We start from the raw sequence: 22,746 nt of genomic DNA, 5'->3' as shown, positions 1-22,746 counted from the left end.
ACAAAAACCGTAGTGCCAGTTGGACCCTCTCTAAGGCTGTCAGGACAGCCCACACAAAGAAATACAGAGCCCGATGGAGGCAGGAATTAATCATGCCTAGGGGCTCAGGAGGGCTTCTCAGAGGAGGTGATATCCCTCTCTCCATCCCTCTTTACTTTCTGCCTGCACTCAAAGGCCGCCCAGAGCTGCGCTGACACAGGGCTGACGTGGGGAAAGGACCTGGGCCTCCGTTCCACCTGCCGAGAATCGGCCGCAGCAGTGCAAATCTGATTATCAGGAATGCAGTGGCTTCTCAGGACTCCAGAGGCCCGTGGTTGTGCACGTCTGAATATGGAAATTTAATAACCGTGCTTGTTCTAACCCTACATCTCCGTCTGTACCCCTCCAAAGAGAAAATTAGTCCTGGTGTTTGCGATTGTACAGACATTAGGAAACTGGTGCGAGGAACACTGGTTCCTGAGCTGGTGGGTGCGAGGTGACAGGACGTGGGGGTGTTGGCACAATCCTCCACTGTGAGAGATGGAAGGCCTGCTAGGTGATCCTGGCCAGGGACTCTTCATGGGGAATCTCTGAGGGCCGCTGTGGCCAAGAGAGAAACTGTCACCTGCCCAGAGGCAGAGCCGGGCAAACAGAGTGCTCGCCGGGGGACACTGGGTGGGGGCGGTGGTGTCTAGGGAGAGTCATAGGACTTCCTGGGCCTTCATTTCCTGCAAAATGGGAGCAATGGTCCCTGCTCAGCCTCCCTCCCAGGACTGGGTGAGGACGGGATAAAGAAGGGAAAGCTGCATTACCAGGGACCTCACAGGGGTAAGGAGGCTGCACTGCCTCTTGGGATTGATGACAGGGGGGCCCGAATTTCAGCCTGTGACTGCCCCAGGTGGGCTGATCATGTAGGGCCCTACCCACCGACGGGCCCTCAAGCCGGTAGGGGGGGCTCACATTCGGAGGGCAAGTCTGGTGTTGGAGCAGAAGGGGCTGGTATTGCTCCCGCTCCTAATCCCAGCCCACCCGCCACAGGCGCAAGGCTGCTTTCAGAGCTGACCTGGCCTTGTCCCTTAAAATGGCAAAACATGCCCCTTTTGGTTTTGAAGGGCAGAGGCTGCCGATTTACAGCTGGGGCCTGAACGCTGTCGGGGAGACCGTCACCGGAGTGTGCAGGGTGGGGAAGGCGGGGAGTGGGGCAGTTGTTCATACCGCAGCCCCTCGCCCAGGCCAGGTAGGGCACTCAGGATGCGCTCAAAGTCGGAATGCATTTGGATGATGGTGGTTTGGGACCTGGAGAGAGCAGGGAGCAGCAAGGAGACGGGGGACAGTGAACAGCTCTGGGAATTGGGGCCCTGCCTTCCCAGGCTCTGCTGGCCGCGGCTGCTTGTGGCCTTTGCTGACTGTGAATTCAGAGTGTTTCGTCGTCATGCTGTGCTGGGCTTCCCGGCCCTTGAGGTCATTGTCAAGCCACAGATCCCTGACAGACCTGCTTCTCTGGAACCCACCTTCACGCTCCCAGGTCGTCCGGAGCTCAGGTGAACTCCAGGTCAGGAAGGTCTGTTCTCAAGGGGTGGGGTGGGAGGGAGCTAGAAACTCCCTGCTCAGCAGCAGCAGTGGTGATGGAAGATCCTATCAGTTGTCTGAGCACTGGGGCTGGAATAAGGCCTCAATCATTTTATTTTTTTTTAAAGATTTTATTTATTTATTTGACATAGATAGAGACAGCCAGTGAGAGAGGGAACACAAGCAGGGGCAGTGGGAGAGGAAGAAGCAGGCTCACAGCAGAGGAGCCTGATGTGGGGCTCGATCCCATAACGCCGGGATCACGCCCTGAGCTGAAGGCAGATGCTTAACCGCTGTGCCACCCAGGCGCCCCAGGCCTCCATCATTTTAAATCGAGTCTCCTGTCCTGGCCTGGGACACCCAGCCACCCCGGCCTGGGCTGTGTAAGGTTAGGAGCTGCACCTCCGGCCCTGCAGAGAATCCTGTTCCAGGAGGAGGACGCAGAACACATTGCAACTAGAGGGATTTTAAGTCAGTTTCCTGCATGATTCCTTGTTTGGCTCTTAATACTTAAAGAGTGTCTGTGATTATTTTTATTAAGACTTTTAAAAATAGCAGTTTTAAGTTCACAACAAAATCGAGAGGAAGGTACAGAGCGTTCCCATACCCTCCTGGCCCCACACACGCACAGCCTCCCCCGCGATGCACTCCCCCCACCAGAGTGGTGCCTTTGTTACAGTGGATGAACTTACGTTGATACAACATCATTACCCAGAGCCCACAGTTTATAACACTCCCCCCCGGTGTTGCACACTCCGTGGCTTTGCCAGTGGATATGACACTTGTCTATGATACAGGATCACGCCCACCCCCCACCCTCAGCCAGGTTTATGTATTTTGCCCACACTTAGGTTTGTAAACCATGTAATGATGCTTCAAAGAGCCTCTTGGCAGCTGGGATCTGCGCGGTAAGGTTGCAGGAGGGGCCCGCCACAAGGTTTAGGAGTTGGGCTTTGCTGTCCACTTGCTGAGAGAACTCAGACCCGTCACTATGTCACATTGTCAATGACCGGGTAGAAGCTCCTGACCAGGGGAGGCTAAGGTGAGGAGGGGAAGGCATTCCGTGAACTGAGGGGTGTTGGGGGGCGCGGTGGTACCTCAGCCTTTCCTCCCGGTTGCTGACCTCTGCAGGAAATTCTGATCCTTGTCAGCTCACTGCCAGAGAGGAAGGGGGCGGATAGGGACAGCAGGGACACAAATGGCCAATTGCCTCCAGCCAGAGCGGCTGGCCAGGGCTGGATGCGCTGTCTGAAGGGCGCCCCCTGGTGTCCATCACCCAGATGATCAGGCTTCGTTTGGCAACGACACAGTGATGGGCTCCCCCTTCCCTGAGTTTATAACCTCTTTTCCTGACGGAGTTCCACACTGAATTGTAAAGAACTTCATACGCTGAGCAAATTCTGCCGGGCTGCCCGGCAGGGCTACTTTCCCTATGTGCCAGGAGAGAATATGCATGGGAGGAAATGGGCCAGTAACCCCACTGCTTGCTCTGAACCCCAGGAAGCTTATGGGTTTCTCTGTCCTGCTTGTGCAATTTTGGCCTACCTACCCCAAGGTCATGGAGATATCCTAGTTACTTTCTAGAAGCTTTTGTTTGACTTCGCGTGGTCTTTGCTTAAAAAGCAAGCGAAAATTTGCTTAAAGCATAGAGATTGGTTGGTGTGGAGTGAAATTCTGTTTGGGGCAAAAATAGGCAAATAACATTTAAGCTTTAATTTCCTTAGCTGGGAAATAATTGGGCCAGGGCGTTTTGATTTTAAATGAGATAATAAAGTGCTTAGAGTAGGGGCAGGACGCAGTAATAATACCAGCCTACTCAATGTAGGCTGGTATTATTGTTTTGGACCTAATGAGTTTAAGTTGGCTGTAGGTGGGGCACAGGGGTGCCAGGGCACCTGGCTCCTGGGGTCCCAAATAGACCAGGGTCAGCCACTCACTTCTGACAGAATCCAAAGACAGAGAAACCCATGATGTGGGACAAGAAAGGAATTTATTTCAGTGAGGCCAACACTGGGAAGACGGCTGACTCCTGTCTCAGAGACTGCCTCCCAAGTGCTGGAAATCCTCCCAGGTGTATATATGGAAAATGTGGGGCAAAGATGGGTGGGTACGTGTAGGTGGCAGTGAAGGTCAAATCCATCCTTGTCTTGGAGTCAAAGGGGTGGGACTTGCTGGCTCTGGGAGGTCCTTATGCTAGAGGGAGTAGTTTTGGTTCCCATCAGGGGGTGCTTTGCCCTTAGGGTCTTCTGCCCGGAGCCAGGAGACAAGCTGGAAAAAAGAACCCAACTAGAAAGTTTTAGGTCAAGATGGAGGCCGCCGAAATCCTCTTTCATGGCTCTTGGGTGTTCTGTTTGACAGTGATAATCACGGAGGTGGTTTCTGTTTTTTCCACTCTTACAGTCCATGCCGCATAAATATGCTGGCAAACACAGGCATTTATGAGTATTTCTGCAAGACAGATTGTATCTATTTTTAAGATTTGATTTTTTTTTTTTAGAGTAATCTCTACACCCAACACAGGGCTTAAACTTACAACCCCGAGATCAAGTGTCACATGCTCTACCAACTGAGCCAGCCAGCCACCCCAGATCGTATCTGTTCTTGATGATTCCTTGTGCCTCCTTATAAATGTCCCCACCAAGTGAACTGGAGGAAAGGACCATGCAGGTTCCCCCCCACCCCAGGTTCCCAGCCCATCTGCGGGAAAGGGTGAGCGAGGAGCTGGCAGCTGAGAGGCTGCTGGAGGAAGGCCAGGAGAAAGACAAATCTGTAAGATTTGCCCTCCGAAGGGGGAGAGTGGCCAGGATGCAGGTGTGGAAGGAGTGTGTTTGCTACAAACGGTGAAAAAATAGCTCGTGGGAGCCTTTGTTCCTTCTGAAGAGTGATTGCCTTTGATGGGCTGTTAATAGGAGTCATTACGTGGTTATTAAGAGGGGAATGCAATGAGCCCAGCTCTGAATTGCTAAGTTCAGCGGTCTTCTGGTTTAACCGTTGTCTTTCCCTCTGCAAATAAGGAGTGCAGGCATCCGTCTTAGAGCCCCCTAGAATCAGGCGGGGGAGGGGACTGACATTTTAGCTCTGTAGGATGGACAATGCCTGCAGGTGCCAGTTGCCACCTGGGGTTGCTAATGGGAGGGCGGCGGGGGGGTGGGGAAAGTGATGGGAAGGAAGAGAGGAGAAGGGAGGTGGGGGTGGGCATCAGGAGCCGGAGTGATGGAGAGACACAGGAAGAGAGGGCACAAGGGAGAGGGTGGGAGAGAAGTGAGCACAGAAAGAGGCAGAGAGCAGGAGGAAGAAGGTGAGGAGAGAGAGAAGGAGCGGGGAGAAAAAAGGAAAATGGGAAGGACATGTGTCCTAAATTCTAGAGCCTGAATTCGGGCCTGGGGCCAGAATCATCAGCATCACCTGCAGACAAATGCAGATTCCCAGTCTTCCCACTGCTGCTGCTTTACTTTCTGATCTAACAAGATCTCTGGTGATTGCTCTGCACGTTCAAGCTTGAGGAGCACTGGTTGGGAGCCCGCTGGCGTAAGGGACCCACATCAGTCAGTCCGTGGGCCTGGGGCTATAGTTGGCCACGGCTGAGCCATGTGGACTCTCCGCGTGGAGGCAAGCTGGGTTTGATCTTGAGAAAGGTGCTCAGGACAGGAAGAAAAGCAGAAGAGGGGGTTGGAGAGTTCGGGGATGGGGGCAACTTTGGGGCAGGTGGTCAGAGGTGTTGCTAAGGTGACATTCGCAGAAAGTGCTGGAGGTTGCCCCTGCCGCCCCTATGGGCTGGAGTCTGTCCTCGGTTCTTCACTGAATTCGTTCATTTAACCCTCTCGCCCCCTGCTAGGGAGGTTCACACCTTCTGCCCCCTCAGGTGTTCAGTCCCAGTTCACACTGAAGTTCCGGCCCCGTGACCTGCTTGGCACCAGCCCCACGTCATCAGTGCAGCTGGAAAGAAGCATCCCTGCTTCCTCCTGCTTCTCCCCCATCCATGCTTCCCAGCCAGCATCTGTGTTACCGGGGAGCTGCCCAGTGCCCATTCCTGGAAGCTCTGGTGTTCTTCCCACGGCCGGAGACCTTTATGCTTCACCTAAGAGGGTTGCTAAAGAATGCAGTCGAGTGGTGGTGGGGGGATGACAATGAGGGGCCGTGGGGGGCAGCTTCATGGGCTGTGGTCAGGATGGCGACCTCTCAGGATCCCTTGGAGACCCCTGGTCCCGCAGCCAGAGCCTAAACCGTCCAGGGATGCTGGCCTGTCGGAGCCCAGAGAGAGCACAGCAGACTTCTGTCTGGGGATTTGTGATGTCAGGTCACGGGAGCGGCTGTGCTCAGGATAGGGAGACTAGGGTGCGATTCCAGCCAACGCCATCGGGCAAGTCCCTTTACCTCTCTGGGCTTCACTTTCCTTACCTGTACAATGGAGGTAATAAAAATTGTACCTACCTGTAGGGTAGGTTTAGAGCGTAACTGTTTAGAGCGTAACTGTTACCAGCAGTCGGAGTAGTAATGCGTTTTGTATCATTTTGCTCTAATTACGGCTCTGACTTCCTCCGTCTCTGGCTCCGCAGTTCGGTTGGGGGAGCCTCTCCTGCCTGCGGAGAGGAGTCAGGGCTGCCGGCAGAGCGCCAGTGGTGAGGGGACATGCGGCAGACATGCAGGTCACCCCGAGCCAGGGCGAGCCTGGGTAAGGGTTGAACAAGGCTCACCTCAGGCCGTGAGTGGAGTTCAAACAGGAGAACCAGGCCTCTGAGCGCCGTGGAGCTGGGCAGCGCCACCTTGCCTGAACTTGAGTTTGCGAAGTTTGGTCAGGAGGAGGACATGGGCTCCTCCACACGTCACAGTCCTCCGGAGCACCCACCTGGCCAGTTTCCCAGAGCTGCCCCAGGGGTGTTTGGAAAGAGATGGCAGGAGTTGGAGATGTTTCATGAATTGCCCCAAAGGGCTCTTGACTTCCTTTACACCTTCCATCTGGGGCCACATCAACGTGTGCAGATGACAGGCAGTGGGGACTGACCAGGGGCTCAGTCCGAATAGTTTCAAATACATTCAGGGTGACATCTCAGGCTAAGTGTGGACCTGGGGCTGGCTCAGAGCCTCTGCCACCCGCTGGGACTTTTCTCAGGCTCTGCTGGGCCGGCTGGCTCGGGCCAAGCCCAGACTCCTCTGTGCATAGCCCACAGCCCCCCAGGGCCTAGACGGGGCCTGGTGCTCCAGACCTCCTTGCCCTGGCTCGGGCCCTCTTCTCCCTCAACTCACCTGAGCAGCTGGAGGCTAGGGTAAGCCTCCATCTGTCTCCAAATGTTTGAGTGAGCTGGTCTCCCTGCCCAGCAAGCATGCCCGGCCCCTGACTCCTATGGTCAGTCCTCAGGGGGTGGGGGTAGGACCCATGACTCTCAGGCAAATTCCCCCCCCCTTCCCTGACCTAGCAGGCACTTCCAACCTGCTTCCCGAGCTCCTCCTCCATGCTCTGGTCTCCTCGCTGGGTCAGCATCGTTTCCAGATTATTCGCTGACTTGGTAAGTGAAGGAGTGCTCCTCCTTCTCCCAAAAGAGGTCCCTGTGTTTGCTTTCTAGAATTAAGGCTTTCTTGTTACAGTCTCTGCTCCTACTTTCCACCGAAATGTCAAGGAGTTCCCACTTTTTCAGACAGATAGGGAGGAGAAAGGAAACTAAATTTATCTGCCGTTTGTTTTGCATGAATAGCATGGAGCCAGGCTTTATCAGACCGAGCGTTTCAAAATGAGAAGGTCTGGCTGAATTGCTGTTTTTCTCCTCCTGTCCTTTCCTTTCCTTTCTCTCCTCATCCTGCCAGGGGTGCTCCACTCCAGATCACGTGAATCAGAATCTCTGGGGGATGGGACTGGGCTTGAGTGGTTTTTTCTTCTTTCTCTTTCCTTTCTTTCAGGTGTCCCAGGTAATTCTAATGTGCAGCCAGGGCTCCAGGGTAATTGTTTTCATTAGGACCAGAAATCCCACAGGCCATACATGTGGAAGGGGAATAGCAGGAGCTGCAATGAAACTACTGGCACATCTCTTTTTCCTTTCTCCTATTGTCCTTTGTGTTGGCTCCTCTTTCAAGCCCTAACCTCAGAGTCCTAAGGTGGCTGCAGCAGCTCCGGGCTTCACATCCTTGCAGTTTCAAGCCCTCTGGAAAGAATGTCCCGCTGATGACTACATCTCATCTGTGCTCTGCCCATCTCTGACGGGCTTGTTTCTGTTTTGTTTTCATTTCCACATGGAGGCTTTCTCCAGCAGGTGGACTGGTGCGGTTTCAATTCAGGGTGGGTGGGTAGTTGTAACGGGGTGAGCGGGGGGGGGGTGAGCTGCCATGGGAGCACAGAATGGGGTTCCTGGCTGGGAGACATTTGGTTAACAGCGAAGGGGAAGCCTAGAGGAGAGTGTTCCTGCAGAGGAACTAGAATGTACAAAAGCTAGAGGTGAACCTGGGAGGATTCAGGGCCGTTTAGATCCCGTGGTCATCAGCAGCCCAGGGTGGAGGTGTGATATTGTGGTATACAATACGAAATACGAAATAAATCTTTGGTCTTTATCCTATTCCTGGAATTTCCTAAATGGTAAGAGGGTAAAGGCGTCTTTTGTTATTTATAACAAGCCCCTTTCAACCACACCTGAGTTTATGTTAATGAGGGGCCTTTTGGAAAGCCCCTAAGGCTGGGGCCTGGTTGCCCTGGGGAGCCAACCAAGTGATTAGAGGCTTGGAGCTTTTGGTCCCCACCCCTCCTTGGGGAAGGAGAGAGGAGCTGGAGGTTGAATCAGTCAGCGATGGCTCATGATTTAATCAATCTTGCTTACGTAATGAAGCCTCCATAAAAACTCCAAGCAGAGGCGCTCTCAGAACTCCGGGATGGTGAACAAGATTGCGTCTGTGTGCTAGAATGGTGGCAGACCCAGCTCCACGGGGACAGAAGCTCCTGTGCTGGGGACCTTTCCAGACTTTGCCAGACGTGTGTCTCTGTCTGGCTCTTCATTTGTATCCATCAGTATACAAACCGGTTATTGAGGAAGTCAACTGTTTCCCTGGGTTCTGGGCCACTCTTGTTGGGAACTTCCCATTTATAGCCCCTGGGTCAGAAGTACTGGGGACAACCTTTTGGATTTAGGACTGGTGTCTGAAGTGTGGCGGGCAGTGTTGTGGGGTTGAGCCAGGGTCAGAGAGAATTGCTTGGTGATACGGGAAAATCTCCCCCCAAGTTTAGTGACTGTTAAATGCTAGAAGTGTCCTTCGAGTACTGAGTGGACTGAACACAGGTATCTCCCATGCTGGAGGGAACATGTACACACAGCTTAACAAGGTATACAGTTTAACAAATTAAACATGAAACAGTGCCCTCTGAGGCTTATAAGGTAAAAACTGCAAACCCTATCCCTGCCCCCCATCTTGCTGCTCAGTGGTAACAATTTTTTTCTGCTTTTTCTAGAAATGTCTTTTTTTTTTTTTTTAAAAGATTTTATTTATTTATTTGACAGAGACAGCCAGCGAGAGAGGAACACAAGCAGGGGGAGTGGGAGAGAAAGAAGCAGGCTCCTGGCGGAGGAGCCTGATGTGGGGCTCGATCCCAGAACACCGGGATCACGCCCTGAGCCGAAGGTGGAGGCTTAACTGACTCAGGTTATGATCTTGTGTTGTGAGATTGAGCCCCACGGAGCCTGCTTAAGATTCTCTCCCTCTGCCTCTCCCCCCACCTTTCTAAAAAAAAAAAAAAAAAAAAAAAAAGACAGACAAAGAAATGTCTTCTAGTTTCCGCATCTGTATTCCAATGTTTATGCTGCTCTTTCTTGATGTTTCCATTTTAGACACTGATGACTTCCTACTCTGGAAGATGGGGATTTAAACCTATTTCAGCCTCCCCTGCCCCCAACCCCCAGATGTCCCTCCCTTAATCCCCCAATCCTGTGTTACCTTATGTGACAAAAGAGATTTTGCCGATGTGATTCAGGTTAAGAACCTGACTGAACGTGGGAGATTATCCTGGGGTATCTGGGTGGGCTCAGTCTCATCACCTAAGTCCGTAAAAGTGAAAGGCAGCAGAGTGAGCGGGTCAGAGATCTGAGAAAGGAAGGAGAAGCCAGAGACAGTTGAAGCCCCCTCCCCTGTTGCTGGCTTCAAAGATGGCAGGAAGGGGACCCAGAGTCAGGGACTTGTGGGCAGCCTCCAGAAGTGGGAACAGACCTCAGCTGACAGCCAGCAAGGCGATGGGGACTTCAGCCCTACCTGTGGCAAGGGGTAGGGCTGAATTCCACCAACAACCTGAATGAACAAGGCAATAGATTCCGTCCTGGAGCCTCCAGAAAGGACGCAGCCCTGCACACACATTGATTATAGCCTAGTGAGACCCATTGCAGACTTTTGACATCCAGAATGGTAAGAAAATAAGTTGGTATTTTTTTTAAACTACTATATTGGTTTAAACTACTAATTTGTTACCACAGCAATAGAGAACTAAAAGACCTCCCACCTGACACCACACACTTGCGCTCTCCCCTCTTCTGCTGTATTTATCAATTTATTTGAGATTACAGTGTTTTCATTAATAAGGTTAAATATTGCTCCCAACTGATCCACGTAGCAAACCGTGATTATTTTTTCTTATACATTTTGTTTACTTGGAGTTAATAATGGCCTTTTTGGTCTACTTACGAATTCAGCTCTAAATATTTGGTCACAGTTGATCCATCACATACTTGCTAGAAGAGGAATTCATTACAGGATGTTGACTAGCTCCGGGATTTCAGGCTTGGGGACGTAAGGACCAGAGATAGTTATCAGACCACAGGGCTAAATGTCAGGGATACACATCTCCCAGAAATTTAGGTGCTTTCCCTGAAAAGCAGGTGTTTTTGTTGATACCTGCTGCTTTGTCTCTTGAAATGAAATCTCACGTGGATCCCCCAGTTGGTGGGGCCAAGGTCACATGTTCATACCCTTGCTGCAAAGGAATCTGGGAAAGCTCCACTTTCATCTGGATTAGTGGCTCTCCAGATCTGCTTTACAGAAGTCATTCTGGGAGCTCCCTTCAGCATCTCGCGCCCCGCCCCGCCCTTCCTCGTTTTAGTGGAACATTTCCAGGAAAAAGAGGGAGAACATTCTTGGTTCTTGCAAGTTTGAAAATGCCTGTTCTATCAGTCAATGGGCAGTTTAGCTAGAAACAGGGTTCTAGATGATTGAAAATACTTTTCAGAATTTTGAGCTGTTCCATTGTCTCCTAGCATCTAATGGGGAGAAACTCCATGCCATTGTAATTTTTTATTTTTTGCATGTAGACAATTTTTCTTCTCTTAGGATATTCTCCTCGTCTGAAATATCATTGTCCCCACGCCTTCATGTGGGTTTGTTTTCACCCATCGTGCTGGTACTCGGTAAGCATTTTTAATCAGGAAGCTCAGGGGCTTCATCTTGGTTTTTTTGTGTTTTTTTCCTGATGTTTTCTCTGTTCTTTCTGGGATGCCTATTACTTTGACGCTGGATCTCTTGACATTGTCTTCTACTTTTGTTTTTTTCTTCTGTCTGCTCTGCTTTTGGGGGAAGTTTTATCTTCAACTTCCAAACCTGTATAGAGGATTTTATTTCTGTCAGAAGACTGTATTTGTTTCTAAGTATTCTTTTAAAAATGATAGTATCCTGTTCCGATTTTATGGATTCAATGTTTTTGCTAACTCTTTGAGAATCTAAGCTCTAAGAAATTTGATTCTGTCCTTCTCCCGAAAGATTTTTCTCTTCCTGCAGTTTTTTTCCTAATTGTTTTATATAGAATTGACCCTTGACCACCACAAAAGTTAGGGGCACCGACCCACTGCAGTTGAAAATCGGCGTATTAACCTTTAACTCCTCCAAAACCGAATAGCCTACTGCTGACCACAAACCTTACCGATAATAGTTGATTAACCATACTTTGTGTACGTATTATACACGGTATTCTTACAAAAAGCAAGCTAGAGAAAAGAAAATGTTATTAATCATAAAGAAGAGAAAATACATTTACAGTATTTTACCAAAAAATCTGCATCTGATGGGGTTTTGGAGTATAGGTGAAGTTCGGTGGAATGAGGTCCGGAGGCGACGACCAAGAAAGAATTCTTGAGACGTTTTTGGTGCAAATGGTGGCTTATTCAAGCACGAGCGCAGAACTCATGGGCAGAAAGAGCTGCTGCGCCGCGTCTTGAGGAGTGGTGATTATATACTTGGGAGTTGGGGGAAGTAAGGAGAAGGGAGGTTTCAAAAGAACTTTCATATGCTAAAGAAGACTGGCCTTCAAGATACCTACGAGATACCAGAGGCCTTGCCATTGTCAAGTTAAGGTTGTTTTCCCCTCTAGCAAGGTATTCACACTAAGACAGTTGGGAGATTGCTGGAAGAAGTCACACGGGTCCCACCCAGGAGTGGGGGGTGAGGGGAGGTTGCAGGGGTCAGCTTACGCTCTGTTTAGCTAGCCTGCTCCCTCATCACATCCAAGGGATCCACGCAGTTCCAATCCATGTTGTTCAAGGGTCCACTTCAGCTGTACTTGATTGTTTTGGTCTTTCACGTCGGATGTTTTCCTCCGATACCTGGTGGCCCTTGCCCGTCGTCAAGCCGTATTATTTAAAGGTAGGTATTAGTATGCCGACTGGATACTCTGATTACACGAGTGGGGTTGTCAACTGCGGGCCTCATGGGCCCGCATGGGCCTCATGGGTAGGCTGTGGTTTTCACCTTAGAATCGCCTGGGGAGCTGTAACAAGGCGAGGCCTGACCCCTCCCTGACTAATGACATTGGAATGGGGGGGGGCTGGGCTCTGGGATTGGTCTGTTTTTAAAACTCCAGGCAATTCCAGCTGCAGGTAAGGTCGAGAACCCTGCTGTGGGGTGATCGAGTTCAGCTGTCTTGGCGAACAGCGTCAACAGCAGAAATGTAAGTCAATTCCCTACACTGCTAATCCTACGTGTCGGACCCACTATACTCTTTTCCTGTCCTGAAATACGAACTAGAGGAAATAATAGGGAGGAGGTGGAGGAAATGGTGTTTTCTCTGACAGAAGTTAATTCTAAATTATGTATTCCTGAAAGAAAAACAGGGAAAGTGTTTACTTGTCTGTCATTTGTCCTTAGAGGACACAAAACAAATATGTCAGTACCCGGAGCTTTTTTCTGTTGAGAACTTCCCCCACGAAGAATTTTCCAGGGGCATGTAGGTGGTGCTGTCAATTGAGCGTCTCTTGATTTCCACTCAGGTCACGATCTCAGGGTCATGGGATGGATCCCCCGCCTCAGGCTCCGTTCTCAGCAGGGAGTCTGCCTCTCTGCCTCTCTCTCTTTCTCTCTCTCTCTCTCCCCCCTCCCTCTCTCTCCCCCCCCCTCTCTCTCTCCCTCTCTCTCCCTCCCCCTCCCCACCCTTCCCTCTGCTCCTCCCCTCACGTGTGTATGCACACTCTTTCTAAAATTAATAAAAAGAATTTTTCAATCTCCTGCTTTTTTGCTAGCGTTCTGGAATTTGAGTGGAGGAAAAAGGCTGGGGTTCTCAATATCCAATATATAAGCTTTGATTTAATTTCCTGTTTTTGGCACAGGTCCCCCGTCCCCATGGTTCCTGGATGTCCCGCAACTGGAGATCCTGTTTACTTTCTCCAGGGAATCAGCCTCCAGTCTTCCACGGGGGCAGAAGGGATGTTTGGCCCAGTTACAGGAGTGGGAGAAGAATTCAGGGTCTAACTGCGCATAGGTGGACTTTCAGCTAATTATCATGTTTTCAACCCTCCTTTTACCCTTTCTGCCGGGGGTACCCTGATTTGGTGTAAATCAGATTGAGACTCTGCTTTCTCCATTCTATTTTGTCAGTGACAATTTATCTGTCTGCTTTCCAGGTTCCAAAATCTTGTTATTGCTGTTTCTCATTCTTCTTGTCCTTGTGCGTTTTTGTTCCTTTACTAAGGTTTTAATGGGATTCAGTGAGGAATCCCAGGTGAATGTGTCTTTCATCAGATGTTTTCACCGTGTCATAGTAGGAATTTATTGTATTGCTTTGTGCGGACATGTGAGTTATTTTAACTTTAGGGAATGGCTACTCGAACAATTTCACAGTTAACTGTTGAGGTGTAATTCATTTTCCCATGAGGCAAAGATTTCACTGCAAACAAAATGGTCTTCTGGAACCTTCCAGGGTGACAGGCTGTGTGGGTGGAAAGGCTCTGTGTTGAACACTGATGGCACAAACTTTTTTTTTTCTTTAGACAACTTGGTTCCCGTTTTACACAGAAGCATCATGGAATGTCTCACGAATGCCGCTGAGCGGTGAGTTTGGGGATCCGTGCCGTACTTCTGGCTTCATGTGGGTTTCCATTCACGATTGCTGCTGGAATGCATTCTATGGACTTTCTTTCCTGGAGAGCGAGAGTTGTACATTTGATTTTATCTGGACATACATTTCTTCCTTTGTTGCCAAAGGACTGGATTTGTAAGGTTGAACTCTGCATGGTGGCCGGAGAAATGTATTTGAAAGGAAAGAAGTCCATGTTTCTGGGTGTTGGCTCCCCCGAGAGGTGTCTTGAAATAGTAGGGATCCCTGTGTCTCCATTTTTGACCAAGTAGTTCAGGCAGGAGTTGGAGGGGGGAGGGGTCCACGGGAGAAGCCATTGTCTTTGGGGCTCCCGTCTGCCAGCTGGGGAGGACGCAGGCCCGGCTGTGGCCAGGTTGAGGACCAGGTTACTAAAGACCCCAGACAGCCGGTGGGGAAGGAGGCGGCCAGAAATCCGGACTCTTGGCTGCAGGCAGGCTGCCAACTCTGGTGAACTTTTGATGAACCGTTTCAAAGTTTTATCCTCCCCAAGGTGGAGGCGGCGCTGGGGGAGCAGGGAGAGGCCATATTACAAGGCAGGAACCCAGATCTTGCTTGAGAGCCCCCTCCCCTCCAGCTCTCTACAGGGGTCTGCAAACTGTTTCTGACCGGGGCCAGAGTGCTGACATTATAGGCTTTGTGGGCTGTGCTGTCTGTTGCACGTACTTCTGTTTGGTCCAACCCTTTAAAAACGTGAACGTGTTCTCGGCTTGCTGGCATACAAGGAGCCGAGGGCAGGATTTGGCTGGAGGGTCTAACTTTGCCAAATCCTGCATCATATCACTTCGTGTGTTCCCCTCCTGCAACCTCCCACAATCTGAATTTTATTTTGCTTATTTTCGGTTTCCTCTGTGCACTTCACAAGGGGAAGAGCCTTGCTGCTCTATCCTCCGCTCTGTCCTTAAGGCCTCGGGCAGCACCTGGCACAGAGGGGCACTCCAATAAGAGCTGAATGATTGAATGCCTTATTAGTTCTAATTTCATCTCTGGTAACTCATCTGTGAAACAAGGGACATGACCTGGGTGGTCTCCAGAGGGACCTTCTAGAGCTTAAGTTCTGAGATTCTGGTTCACGTAGCAGTGTGGGACTCGGGTTGGTGTTCAGCTGTGTGTGGATTCTGCAGACATCCCAGCCTACATCTGAGCACAGTGTGGGGGTGAATGGAATAGCCCTAGCAGCGGAGGGCTGGCTCTGGCCTCTCACCTACGTCCTTCCGCAGCGTCGGGCCCATCCAGCCTGGGCTCAACGAGGGAGTTTTCTTAGAAGACAAATCGGATCCTACCAGTCCTCTGTTGATGGTTTGCTGCTTCAGCGCCTATTCAAACAGGGTCTGGCAGTCACATTGTTTAACAGGTGGTCCGAGCACAGGTACTGACCAATCAGGACAGGTGCTGGCCATAAACAATTGGAGTTGCCATGGGAATGCCTGCAGCTGTCCTCTCTGCCTACTTCTTCAGCCTTACCCAGCCTATTCACCTGGGCATGGGCATTGCACGCCTCCCTTCTTTGTTCCTGCTGATCCTTCCAGCTGGAACGGCCTCCCCCAAGCTGCTTTTCTTTTGCCTACCAAACTCCTATGGATCCTTGAAGACCCAACTTGACTCTTCGTGTCTCTGTCTCCCAGGCACACTTAATTGCTCCCTTAACTGCATTCCCATCGTACTTTAAGCCTTCTGGGTCATCACACTTCTCTGGTATTGTTGTCATTGCCTTAGGTTTGTCTCCCGCCTGGACTGGGTCCTCAAAGCCTGGCTCCTAAAAGCCTCAGTCAATGTGTACAGAACGAAAGGGATTTAAATCAGGCGAATGAGACTTACACGATCTCGGGATGACGAGTCTGGCATCAGGATGACATTTCCTCTCCTGGGTTTGAGCCTGGGCTTCATCACAGTTGTACGTAGGCATTTCTGTGAGGCTCTTGCATGTTGAGAGAGTTGGATGGCCGCACCGGGCAGCTGGTCCTTTAAGAACTGGCACCTGTTGTAATGGTACCCCCAGGCCACAGGGGCCACCTGCAGGGAGGGGCCTCTCACCAGGAGCAACCTCATTCTGGGGCCCAGGTTGCCTTACTTTTCCTCTGGAGGGATTACTGCCTTGCCTCTGAATTCCCTTCTGGAAGTCAAGTGTCAGTGGTTCCACAAAAGAAGTGTTGGGTTATTATTTTTTTTTAAAGATTTTATTTATTTATTTGACAGAGATAGAGACAGCCAGTGAGAGAGGGAACACAAGCAGGGGGGAGTAGGAGAGGAAGAAGCAGGCTCATAGCGGAAGAGCCTGATGTGGGGCTCGATCCCACAACGCCGGGATCATGCCCTGAGCCGAAGGCAGACGCTTAACCGCTGTGCCACCCAGGCGCCCCAGAAGTGTTGGGTTATTAAACTGGATTCTTTATCTGCTGATCAAATACTACCTAGTCTTTAAAGATTGATTTATTTGAGAGAGAGAGAGAACGAGAGAACAAAAAGGCAGGTGGGGCAGAGGGAGAGAGAATCTCAAGCCAACTCCATACCGAGCGGGGAGCCCGAGCCCGATGGTGAGATCACAACCTGAGCTGAAACCAAGAGTTGGCTGCTCCACCAGTTGGGCCACGCAGGCACCCCAAGTACTACCCAGTCTTTATTTATTTATTTTTTTAAAAGATTTTATTTATTTATTCAACAGAGATAGAGACAGCCAGCGAGAGAGGGAACACAAGCAGGGGGAGAGGGAGAGGAAGAAGCAGGCTCATAGCAGAGGAGCCTGACATGGGGCTCGATCCCATAACGCCGGGATCACGCCCTGAGCCGAAGGCACGCTTAACTGCTGTGCCACCGAGGCGCCCCTACCCAGTCTTTAAATGCCTCCTCTGGGAAGTCCCCCAGGCACCAAACTGCAATCCCCCTGTGGGACCTCTGTGCTCCTTAGCTCATGTGCACGTGGCACCACTGTAATCTGGAATGTCAAGGCTGTCTGTGCAGAGCCCTTCCTGAGTTCCCGGCACTGCCTGGACAACGCCCCTGAAACTTCCTACCACTCAGCCTTCCCGACACATGCGCCCATTTCTCAGTGAGGCTCAGTGAGGCTCAGAGAGGCAAGGGGAGAGGCTGAGGGTGTGCTCTGTAGCCCATCCCTGAAGTCCCTGCACACCGGTGACATCCTGCATCTCTTGCCGAGGCTGTTCTGGGGGTGTGTGCTGGTCTCTGTGCATGGCTGGTCTGCAGGTGCCAGGTCGCTCTGCCCAGTCCCCGGGAGTTCCTGTGGATTGAGCCCCCACCACCCAGAGTCAGTAGCTCTTGTAGGCCTTCCTCCCTTCCCTGCCGTACCTCCCTGCTTCAGGAACCTGTGCTGCTTGGGCTCATGTCCCAGATACACGACCTGCACCCACATCCTTCATCAGGGGCTCCTTTTGGGGGCCCCACAAACTGCTGAGCTCAGGCTGACCCTGAATCCCCTCCTCCTGTTGGTGGTCGTGGGTCTGCAGAAACTTGTAAGGTCGAGGCCAGAGCCCAGCCAGGATCTAGGTTTATGGCCCAGATGTGTGATTTCAGTGTGGCCTGGAATAGCTTTTCGACGTTTGCTGGCTGGGTGTGTTTTCCTCCACGCCAGACCTTGAGGACAGCCCTGCCTTTTCTTGCCTTGGGGCAGGCCCTTGGTTGCAGGAAGCAAGAAAGGGCAGGGAGTGGGGAGGAGGATTTGAGGGATGCCACCCCTCTACCTTGACTCTGGTCACTCACGTTTGTGTTTCTCTTTCCCAAGCTCGTCCCAGTTCTATCTGGTATCCTAGCCACTGCCTCCAGGCCTGTGAACTTGACAGGGAAAAAGGGGGTTTTCTTCTGAAGGTGTGACCAGCTCAACAAGCTGGCTATTTTTAGGCACTGTGTGAATGTGAACGGTTTGTACGCTCTGGCTCCTGGCCTGGAGGTCCGAAACTGGTGTGGCAAAGTGGACGGCACCCAAAGAACAATTGTGTTTATAGCAGCTCAAAAGAGGAGGCTGGAGTAGTCCAGGGAGAATTTCTGGAGAAGGTGGGACGGTCCTTTGGGTCCTGGCAGGGAATAGAGGGGACACCCAAGTGGGGTCCCTAAGGTCACTGTGCCTAGGGACTGCTCACAGAAGGGAGAGTGGGGAAGAAAGGAAAAGGAACCCCCCTGGGATGGGGTGCTTTCTACTCCTGGCCAGCTTTCCACTCCTGGCCAGCTAGTGTTGGCAGAGCCTAGAGTGACGCATCTAGAGCTGTTGGCCAGAGGGTGGGGACTTGGGTCCTGCTACTCTACAGCCGAGGACTCCCTTCTCCCACGACCCCGTCCTGCCACCCTCACCCTCTTGCCGGGACCTCCACTGGATGAGCCCAGCCGGAAGTTGAGACACGCAGGGCAGGGTGGGGAGGCCAGGAAGCCATCCAGCTGCTGGGGCTTCCGTGGATCCCAGCCTGCCGTCGCATCTGAGCAAACTCAGGTACAAGCACAGCGTCCTGTTTTCACCATCCTCCTGCTCCTGTTCTGTCAGAAAATGGGCCAGTCCCAGAACTCAGTGTGTGGCTTTATTTCCGACTGGATGCCTCCCCTTCTCTAAACGTAAAGCGTTTGAACAGTCCCACATTTGCAGTAATTGCTCCTTCTGTCCCTTTGCTTGTACCTCCCTGACCTTGAAAGAGCCATTTTCCAGGACTGTTGCTAATGGACCTTCACATGATGACAATAAAATATCCTGGTGCTCGGAGAAAAGAAAGGAGAAGCCGGCTAGAATGATTCTTCGCATTATCCAATGTCTCATGAACCGGCCAAGGTGACGGATTCCCTCAGCCGCGCTCCCACCGCGCCGTGGCCCCATTCATTTGCCCCCCGCCGCCCCGTGCTGGGAAGGATGCCGTGTTTTAAAATACCTTACCATTTTTGCAAAACCCCCCTCCTGTACTGTAATGGCCCACTGCTGACCCCCAGGGGTTGGCTTCACCAACTTGCCACGTGGGGAGGATCCTGTGAGGGGTGCGTTGGAAATGGGCAGTGAGTTGTCTGAGACCTGAAGGATGCCCTTCACTGGGAAGCTGGGTATTTAGGTTTCCGTACTTGTCATTTCCCTCCACTTCCAGCACGTAGCTGACCTTGGAGCCCGCTGCCTGTCCAGAAGGCCTGGTATTCAGATCCCCAGCTGCACCTGCTTATGCCCTCCTGGCCAGAGGGTGGAAATGAATCCTTGCAGGACAAGCCTCTCAAACCCTCTCTGGGAATGAGTGACCATGTGGTTGAAGGCCTTGGCACTTGCCTCAGCCCTGTCTGGCAGCTGCAGGAGGCTTCCCTGGGGTGGGTGGGGGCGGTTGTGGGGCACCTGGTGGGCTTGTGAGCTGCCACTGAGCCAGGTCTCCAGAGGGTGTGAGTGCAGGATGCAGAGTTCTTGTGGGGTCCGAGATCCACGCTTAGATAGAAAACCTCCTTCGGAAAGCCTCGCTGTGATATGGGGGCCTCTGCCGAGGGCTGCAGCGTTCCCTGCCTGCTGGCCTGGGTGGCAGGAGACCTTGGTTCTCCTGGCTCTGGCCTCTAACTTCCTAGGTACCCCAGACAAGTGTCCTTTCTCCTTCATGTTTCTCATTAGCAAAGCGAGGAGTTTAGAGGAGTGATGTGAGGTCCCTTCTGGGGACATTTGGTGTCATTTGCTCATGTCCCAGCCCCAGACCAGTAACTGCAGCTCAGCAGCAGAGGCCTCACCCCCCATGAGCTCTAACTCCAGCAATCCTGCAGTGTGGCTGCGATGAGCTCCTCACTCGCTGGAGGGGACCCCATGAGGACCTTTGATGTTGGAGGGTGGGGACCAAGTTGGCACCTCGGGCCATAAACCCCACGCTTGCTTCAATTCTTTAGACCCCGTGCCTGAGCCCATCCTCTTCTGGGGGGGGAAGAGTGTACAATCCCACCCACATGAGCTTTCGGTGCTGCAACCCACCATAAATTTAGTGGCTTAAAACCACACAGGTTGATGTTCTTACAATTCTGTGGGTCAGAGTTTGGCACAAGTCTCATTGGGCTAAAATCAAGGCGTGGGCAGGGCTGTGTGCCTTCTGGAGGCTCTAGGGACAATTTGTTTCCTTGGCTTGTCCAGCTTCTAGAGGCCGCCTGCATTCTTTGGCTTGTGGCCCCTTCCTCCCCCTTCAAAGCCAGTGGGTGGAGTCTGATGCTGCGTAACCCTCCTTCCTTTCTCCCTTCTGTTTCCTCTGCCACCTCCTCTTATAAGGCCTCCAGTGGCTCGATTGGGACCATCCAGGTAATCCAGGATCGTCTCCCCATCTGAAGATCCTTAACCTTACTTACATCTGTAAATCCTGTGGCCATGTAAGGTGATCACAGGTTCCAGGAGATTAGGGTGTAGGCATTTTGCGGGGAGGCATTATTTTGTCTACCACGCTGTCCCCTCCTCTGAGGCTTGGAACTTGAGCCATAACATTTTTTCTCTGGTGTCTTAGTTCAGGCATTGGAGAGGAATCTTCCCCGATTGTCGGAGGCTGAGGGAGCAGGCTGTCCTCTGCACTCTTATGGCCCTGGGTATATTTTGTCGTGCATATCACTGTGGCAGTAGTGTCACCCAACTCTCAGAGGAGGTGGCAGAACAGAATTCTAACTTGGGCCTCCTCTCGACCTCTGTTCCCCCCCTCCCCATCTCGCTCAGTTTTTCTTCTCAGACCTCCACCTGTTGGGGGTTGAATTGTGGCCCCCACCAATTTAATGTTCAAGTCCTGGTCACCAGTGCCTCCGAACATGGCCCCAGCCCTCAGTGGTAAAGCCTGGCTGAGCTGGCCCCTCCTGGGCCTCCACCCTCCTCTCCCATCCCCCCCCCATGTGCTCCGGCCACCCTGGCCTTCCACGTATTCATTTCTTAACGGCTCTGTTGGGCCGTTGTGATGGACAGACAGTCAGCTAGACATTGTGCAATCCGGTGAGTTTTGACATAGGTATGCACCCGCACAGCCCTCACCGCTGTCAAGATAATGAAGAGGTCAGTGACCCTTGGTAATCTCTCCCCCTGTCCCACCTCCCAGGCCAGGCAACCACTGCCACCGTAGATTACCTTTGCTAGAATTTTATATAATTGGAATCTTCCAGTAAGTGTTCTTGTCTCGTACACTGGTCTCTTTCCAGGACCTTGGAACTCCTGCTGCCCTCCTGCCGTGGGGTCTGACCTTCCTCTTTCCATACTCGTCCTCATCTCTGTTCAGTGTCTCTTAGCAATCCTTGGTTCCTCAGAGAAACCTTCCCAGACCCCCCACCCCCGCCCCAGACCAGAAGGGCCCCGATGGAACCTTCTGTGCTGGACCTGCGTCTTCCCCTGGCCACCTTCCACAGGTGCACCTCACATCCATGTGATGAACGCCGGCTCGCCCGCCAGCCCCCTCCCTCCACCGGCCACAGGCCTGTGATGGGCTCTGCTCTCTGTGAGCCCTGCACCCAGCAAACGGGTGGCAGAGAGGATGCAGCGGACAGACAAATACATACCCGCGATGGGAGCTGGGCATGTGCAGTCCGCCTGCCCGATGGTCTTAGGCAAGATCGTCCAGCCTTCTTTATGCCTTTGATTTCCCGTCTTCAAAATGGGCACAGTCACAGTGCTCACCTCCCTCTGTTGTGAAGTCAAAGGGAGGTGATGCGTGGAAGGCATTTCCGAGCGCCCCCGACACATAGTTAGCATTCAGTTAATGATGGTCGTTTTGGGGGCTTTAAAGGAATATAAGCTAGTTCTATGGCTCAAAGCTAAGTTTCTCTTGTTCTGAATGATGGGTCTACAGGGCTAGTTTTTTTTCCCCCTTCTTGCTAACAATCCCATAGTTACAAGTCTCTTGTTGGACCGGTAATGCGGGAGAATTAACTGAGCGGGGATAAGTCACTGTGTGAGCCTGGTTCCTGTCCAGGGCTGGGATTTCATTAGCTGTTGGCAGCGCCGTACTCTCCTCAAGTCCTCTTCCTGGGGACTCAGGCTGGATTTATTTGGTGCATATGTTTATGCCGTGGACCTGGAATAATGGTCCTGCGGGGCGCATTGGAAAGTAAAGCCGATGGGCGGGCGGGAAAGATGTAACCGTGGCTGTGGAGGGTGGATTTCCCACCGAGCTGACACCAGTACAGCCCTGGAAGCTTCTCGAGCCCAGTCTTCATGCATTGTGCCCTGGCCTCAGGTATGGTTTGGTTTAGAGGAGAATAGTTTGGGACTGATAGGCTTTTGAGTATGGAGGTCTGTCCAGGCTGATGAGGCCATGCCCAACTGAAGGAGCCCTAGAGATCAGGGCAGGGGGCATTGGCCTCTGAGTAACTGGGGGAGATGCTGGGCCGGGTCTGTGTGGGGTCTGGGCTCAGGGCACAATTCTGGACATCCTATTCCAACTGAATGGTACTCCCTGGAGTTGTGCAGTGTGCAGCCCGTGTGGCTGTACATGGTTGCTCTGTCCAGGGTACTGGTTTGTAGATGAATAGTTCAAGGCAAGTGTTCAGACCCTTGGGAACATTAAAGGAAAGCAGTAAAGAGTGGAAGAGAAAGCTGGCAGTCTGTGGGCAGAGCCGATGGCCCAGAGCCAGCTCTTCCACTAAAGCTTAGGACGTCAGACAAAGCCCTTGGAGCCCCGGCTGTTTCATCTGTAACACGGGGATCATCTGTCATGCCCCGCTCGCTGCATAGGGTTATGGGGAGGATTATGTGAGCTGGGGCATGTAGGGTCTTTGTAAGCTGCTGGGTAGGATGGGCAAGTATTGCTTAGCTTTCTGTGCTTGGGTCCAAGTGTGAGCTGTGGGCCCTCCAAATCACAGTTGTCCCTGAGAGAAGCACTAGAGCAGTTCACTGCCTTGACATGAGATTCCGGTTTTCTGGGAGAGAGCCAGAGCCTCCGCCGGTGGGTGTGGGGAGGCAGAAGAAGGCACGGGGGGGG

The sequence above is a fragment of the Ailuropoda melanoleuca genome, chromosome 6 (genome assembly GCF_002007445.2).
Source record: "Ailuropoda melanoleuca isolate Jingjing chromosome 6, ASM200744v2, whole genome shotgun sequence".
Taxonomy (NCBI): Eukaryota; Metazoa; Chordata; class Mammalia; order Carnivora; family Ursidae; genus Ailuropoda; species Ailuropoda melanoleuca.
The sequence above is the reverse complement of the archived record's forward strand: the minus strand, read 5'-3'. Positions refer to the sequence as shown.